Here is a 7,058-nt window from a genome sequence, read left to right on the forward strand (position 1 = left end):
TGCCTTAACCGTGGTCGGCCGTGTGGGATCCAGTGCCTTAACCGTGGTCGGCCATGTGGGATCCAGTGCCTTAACCGTGGTCGGCCGTGTGGGATCCAGTGCCTTAACTGTGGTCGGCCATGTGGGATCCACTGCCTTACCTGTGGTCGGCCGTGTGGGATCCACTGCCTTAACTACCATAATGCTGACCCCTATTCTTCATCTGCTCATGTGTGAAAAAATCTAATTGTTATTAAAGTAGGTCCTCTGAACTAGAAAACACTCTACACACTTGAAAGTTAGCAAAGCTGGATTCGAAATTAATAGAGCACCCTTTTGTGAGTCTGTTACTTTCAGTCCTTGAACCGGGTTGCTGATGCATTCACACCCGGTCGGTTGGTTAATAGTGAGTGGTAAAGTAGTTTCGGTGTTTAGATTCTTAAGACATATTTCACGTGTCGCTTTTTCTCCTGGAAACCAGAGTTAGTGAATGAGTATGTAGGAGGCGCTGCTTGTCTCACTGTGCCTGTAGCAGACTCTGCCAGACATCCAGACGCCCTGGCCTGGCCTGCGACCCACGCGAGGCTGCGCCGTTATAGGGTGAGGTGGCTGGGGCACACCCGCCGGTGTCGGTGCCCTTCAGGCTGCGCCTGGCCCTGGAACGCCCCGCCTCCCCTCTGTCCTCCCCCAGGTCTGACCGGTGTCCTTGGGCCCACACGTGCTGCCCTTACCCAACTTCGTGTCCTGTCGGCCGCGGCTGCTCTTGGCCTCATGGGACGTTAGAGAAGCTCACAGATTACACGGGCCACTTTAAGGTGAAGCCCTGCGTGCTACAGTGGCCTTTTGTGGTCCCCCAATGACTCATGGGCTTGGTCTAAGGACAGCCCTCCGGTGTGCTCACCTTCCGCGATGCTGCTCAGTTAAGAGGCGAGCGTATTTGGCTGGGTTTCTAGAGAGCTGTCTGCTGAACACGCCCGACTGCTATCGTTTGTAACGAACTCTGTAAACTACTCTGTAATTTGAAGATAAAAACATTTCAAAAGACAACTTCCTGGGACCAGCAGTTGGAGTAATGGCTGTGTCGCTGGACTCCCACGTAGTTTACCGTGGTTTGAGTCCCGGGCCCCGTGGCTTAAACTCACGCCGGGCGTGTGTGCGTGCATGCCCAAGATCCTGAGAGGAGAATGGAGGAGAAGGGATTGCGGTGTGGCCATCCCCCAGGAGGTGATTTCTCGCTTTCTGTCTCTCTCTTTCAGGCAAGCGCACATGCTCTATAGCAAAAACATCTCAAAAAAAAGGCAGCTTCATTTGGGAATCTTTCTAGGAACGGTGGCGTCACGTGGTGTGCGCCTGGTTGTACGTGTGTGTATAAACGCGTCTTTCTGCGTGTTCACTTACCCTCTGTACTGGTGCTGGGAAGATTTGAGGCAGCAGTAATGGCGGTAGAAGAGGGGTGGGTGGCGCGGCCCACCTCATCATGGCTAACGCTGACCCCGGGGACTCACTGCCTGTGGTACTCAGGACACGTACCGTGAAACCGCTCACCGGCTTGAGGCAGGGTGTTCGCCCTTCAGGCCTGAGTAGCTGTGCAGGCTGGCGCGGTTTGGTCATGGCGACAGGCAGGGAGGAAAAGCTGTTTTGTTCTTCCCACGACCTAGGAGAATTTCTTTCCGGAGCATGCCAGGGCTACTGCAGGCCGCTGGTGTGCACGTTTAACTATCAATTTATGAGAAGCTCCGAGGTAACCAGACGTGGGAGAGTCGGGCAGGGGGAGGGGAAGGACCCAGGCGCCTCCTGGACAGGTACCAGCTAATGGCAGGGCAGCTTCCGCCTGGCCCGGGGCTGTCTCCACAGCGCTCTGTCCCTGTGCGGGTAGCCAGCCAGTTGTTTTGAAAGGGGCTGATACCAGGCTGCAGGATCTGACAGGGGTCGCTGCCTCCCTGGTGACCTACAGGCAGAGCGTTTAGGCCGTCCCTCCTCCCCAGCGGCCCTCCTCCCCTTGGAAACCTCCCGGGTACTTCTTGTAGCTGGTGTCAGACCCTCACCTGCATCAAGACGTGTAACTGAGGTCCAGCTCCCCTTTACTTACCGTTTTCCACAGTGACTGAGCGTCGCTAGGCGTGAGAGGCCCTGCCAGGCAGCTGGAGATGCAAAGGTAAACCAGAGGCCCCTGCGCTGTCTCCTGCACGCTGGCCTGGGCCCTGCAGCCGAGGCTTGCTTAGGGGCGCCTTCTGCCAGCTCTCCTCTCTCCCCAGCACTGGGTCCACACCAGGATCCTGAGTACATCGTGGGGTTTGAGCTTAGGACCTTGGCAGAAGAAAACTACCTGAAAACACTTGGAAACTCTAGACAGCTTCTGAATTAAATTTAATTAGTGTTTGTGTTTTTGTTTGTTTGTTTGTTTTTGCCATAGGGTTCATGTGCTCACCAGAGAGAGCTAAAGAGAGAGAGAGGGAGAGTGAGAACCCATCCCTGATCCCTGAGAGCAATGCCCACCCACAGCCCCTTCCCTCTCAGCCTCCTGTCAGGGTTGTGGGCATCACAAACACGTACCTGCGTGACTTTGAAGTCCCTACGTCCGGGACTCGAACCTCAGTCGGCCGTGTGGGAGCCCAGCGCCTTAACTACCACGCCACCTGTTGGCCAAGGCTGCACTCACCATTTCTGTAAAGGCTCAGCTAGGTCCCTCCCTATAGTACCCACTGCTAGTCTCTTCTTCAGGCACCACATGTCCAACCGCTGGACTCTTATTCCTGTACAGTTTCTATCCTCTGGCTGTTCATTTATCCTTTTTATTTATTTGTTTGTTTGCTTATTTGGTTATTTTCACTGAAAAGGATTTGTTAAAGTTTATTCATTTGATTCATGATAGAGAGCACATCCTGTATAAGAGAGGGAGAGAGAGAGAAAAGCACCCCCGATAGGGTCTTTTTACACTGAGGTTCCCTCCCCTCAGTCCTCTGGGTTTTCAGGGTTTTGAGGACACATGCATGCTCTTCCTGTGATGTGATTCAGGTTGACCTGGCCAGGGATCCAAACCAGCAGCCAGCCATCTGACTTACGGCACTATAGTTCACTATGCTACTGATTGTGCTGCTAGGCTAGGGCCCCTTTTTAAAAATATCTGGTGATCCCTGGTTTATCCTTTTTATTTTTAAGAGTGAGGCACTAAAAAAGGTCACCATGGCCACTGATTTTTTTTTTTTTTTGGAGAGGTTTTCGCTATAGGGCGCGTGCGCTCGCCAGACAGACAGAGAGGAACAGAGAGACAGAAAGCAAGAAATCACCCCCAAGGGAGGATGGCCACACTGCAATCCCTTCTCCTCCATTCTCCTCTCGGGATCTTGGGCACGCACGCACACATGCCCGGCGTGAGTTTTAAGCCACCAGGTCCAGGACGCGAACCGCAGTCGACTACATGGGAGTCCAGCGACATAGTCATTGCCATAGGGTTCATGTGCTCACCAGAGAGAGCTAAAGAGAGAGAGAGGGAGAGTGAGAACCCATCCCTGATCCCTGAGAGCAATGCCCACCCACAGCCCCTTCCCTCTCAGCCTCCTGTCAGGGTTGTGGGCATCACAAACACGTACCTGCGTGACTTTGAAGTCCCTACGTCCGGGACTCGAACCTCAGTCGGCCGTGTGGGAGCCCAGCGCCTTAACTACCACGCCACCTGTTGGCCCCTCTATTTGTTTTAAGGGCTGGAGATTTCCCCCATTGCCCTCCAGAAAGGAGGTCGGATTCCGGTCACTAGAACGCGTGTCCTTGGAGCCCCAGCTGCTGAGGGACGTCTTGGGCAGCTCGCTCTGCACTTTTCCACGGCGACTCTTGAGAGGGAGCTGGGAAGGACTGCTGGACAGGACTCTGACTGGGGCTGCTCTGGTCCCAGGGGCGATGATCTGGAAGGGCTCCGGTCAGCGTCTAAGAGGGGCTGCCGTCTCACCAGCAGCCAGCAGAGCGCCTCGTTCTTACTTACGACCTGTGTGTTATGGGCTTTGTACAACGGAGGGAGTTCGAGCAACGCACTCGATCCTTAGCGACCTTGTTCCATCTTTAATCCACAGAGAATCCCCTCTTCACTTCATTCTAGAAGATTCCTTCCTTTTCTTTCCTTTCCCCTTTTCTTCCTTCTTCCCTTCCTTCCCTCCTCCCAGCTGCTGCTGAGAACGGGCCACCCAGCCAGAGACCCCAGCCAGCCCTGGGACACATGTGCCTAGTTCTCACCAACCAACGAGAGCAGGAGATGCAGGCCTTGTGGGCAGGGGCATGGGACCTCTGGCTGCCATCTGCTCCTGCCTGCAGGGGAGACGCCCTGGACCCCACAGCCATGGGCCTGCAGCCCACGACGCAGAGTCGGGCGCTGGAGGACCGCTTCCTCAGCAGCACCCTCTTACAAGCACCGTCTACGTGAATGGGAAGTTGGCCGGAAACCAAGGGTCAGGGCTCATCCGTGATACCAGGTGTCGCCGGATGGTGTCTGCTTAGTGCGATCCCAGACCAGGTGCTTCAGGTGACACGAAGGTGGCGAGACAGGTCCTGCTCTGCAACTGGACGTGTGAAGGACAGATGAACACGGAGCCTACACGGCAGATCTCAAGCGCTCAGAAGTGTAATAAGGCCGGCTTGCAAGGGGAGGCATTCATTCTGAATCAGCCTCACGCAGGGCGGTTTATTGGCTGATGCCACATCATCGATAAGACATCGGAAACGAGGCCGAGGGTTAAGCAAGGGTGCAGCTGGTTCCAGGAAGAAGCTGAAGCCGGGACGAGGAGACTTACCTGTGTTACCGCGGGGGGTGGGGGGCCATGAAGAAATGGCAGGTTCTGCTGAAGCCGCAGACTCCAGGGGTCAGGAGAGGGCATTCGGAAGTGAGGACGGCTCTTCTAGTCTTAAAAGGAAGAAGAGCAAACTTAGCGGGCAGCGCAGTGGGTCCCCTTTACCGACGTGGGGATTGCTCACCAGCCTCCACCCCTACTGACTCGTCCCGTGGAGTGTGTCCTACTGTGCACGGTGGCGAATTCCACGTCCAGCTCCTGAGCTTGGATAAGGTGTTTCCTCTCGTTCCTCTGCCTTCTTCCACCCAACCCTGCCTTGCCTGTAACAGGGGTTCGATAAATACTTCCTACGGCAGGGAGAGTGTTAGAGCAATATGGCAGACCCAGGGCTCCTTAAATCAGCTCAAAGCAACATTCTCACTGTCATCCTCTCCTGTTCTCTGCGATCCTCAGCTGGAGCCAGCCAAGGCTTCTGAACGTGGTTCTCCGGCCCCTTGTTTCCCTGGGGAGCCTGGCCTCTTCTTCCTAGCCAAGCCAAAGTGTCCTATCTGTGCCTCGTCTGGTCAGGAAGGTCCCATCTGCACTGGCAGTCTTCCTGGGCAGGACATGGCAGGCTTGCATCACTTCCAAGTCTATCCACTTCTTATGCTTATTGGCAAAGGAACCTGTGTTGTTACACTGTCCTTGCATAGTTTCCTTACACAGTAACAACTAAGAAAAAAGGTTTCAATTTTAATTTTCTCTAGCTACATTGTAATCTCTTTGACCAACTGAAACAGTGTGTCTTAGCCTTCAGAAGAATGAATGAAATCGCTTGAATGGTAGGCTCCAATAAATCTTTGCTGATTGATTGTATTGATCATTGTTTTCAGTTTCGAGATCGATCATTATTGCATACATAGGATAGTAAAGAATCTCCAAACATTTACATTAATATAGTGGTTTTTAAAAAATGGATACTTTTTTCTCTTTCATTTTAAAACTAAATTGACCTGCCACATTGTCAAATGGAATGCACCAGTTTCTTTTTTCCTTTTCTTTTCACCTTCAATACAGCCTTAGAGATAATGACTCTAGAGCACAGGGAGAAACCCGAGTCGGGCTGTTTACTGACTGCGGAAGCAGCCTCCCAGGAACTGTAAATGATCGTGGTTAACGAGATGGCTTTTCCTGCACTGCCCGTGCAGTGGTGGGCGGTACATGTGGTCCCCTGAATGTGGCATGTGTGAAAAGTCCAGGAAGCGTGGAGAGAGGCGAGAAGCTGAGTTGGGGAGGTGAGGGACCCACAGGTTCTGACAGGCTGCGGTGCGTGAAGATCAAAGCATACCTAGACTCTGCACACAAGGACTCGATATTTGAAAACAAAGTGGCCACTCTGTTTCGTTACCCTCTGCCACACGACACACCACCTGCTCCCAGGGTCCTGCCCCGCCTCTGTGCCTTCTAGAAGCTTCCCCTGCTCCCCGACTTCTCTGTGATCATAACTGCCACCTCCATTTGCCAATGACCCAGAGTAGGGGCTGCTTCTTATTTTGTGGCTTGCAGGGTTATGAAAAGATTCTGCTTGAAGTTGGAATAAACATGTTTTTGTCTAAGAATCCTATTTCCTCTAAATGTCCTCTTTTCAAAAACTATTTTTTATTTTTATCTTTAATTTGCCAGAGCGCAGGCATGCTCCCCAGAGGGAGAGAGAGAGGGAGAAGCAGCCCCCGCCTCCACGTAGCCCTCCTTTCAGGATTTTGCGCACAAACGCATCCACTCTCGATATGCTTTTCAAGGGGCATGGAAAGTAGGATCTGAAAGCAAAGCCAGCCCCGCCAGGTCGGGGGTCACCTGCCAGGGACCGAGTGCGGGCCCAAGGGTGCGCTGGCCTGTTCTCCGAGTCCAGGTGGGCATGGACGGGCCATCAGGTGGGGCACACGAGTGTCCACCAGGCAGTTGGCAGGGCGTCCCTGTTCCAGGTGCTTTTCCTTAGCTCTGAAAGTTTGCCTCATTTAATCCTCGTAACCACCCTGTGGGTAAGGGCTGCCAGCTTCCCGGTCCGCGGAAAGGAAATTGCTGCAGGGAGAGGCTCGGCGACATTCTCGGCAGCCTCCGGGAACCTCGCCGGAGCAGAGCCCGGCCGCCCGAGACCTCGAAGCTGGAGCTGCTTCTCAGCGCGCCGGGCCAGGGCTCTGCGACAGTACCTGGTCGTGCGTGTGTCTGTGCACGTGTGTGCCGTGTGCGAACCCCTATGTGCACGCACATCGCACATCCGAAGTTAGGTCCACATTTATGCACATGCACCAGGATGGGTGGGAGGTG

Source organism: Tupaia chinensis, unplaced genomic scaffold (assembly GCF_000334495.1).
Source record: "Tupaia chinensis unplaced genomic scaffold, TupChi_1.0 Scaffold143985_1, whole genome shotgun sequence".
Taxonomy (NCBI): Eukaryota; Metazoa; Chordata; class Mammalia; order Scandentia; family Tupaiidae; genus Tupaia; species Tupaia belangeri.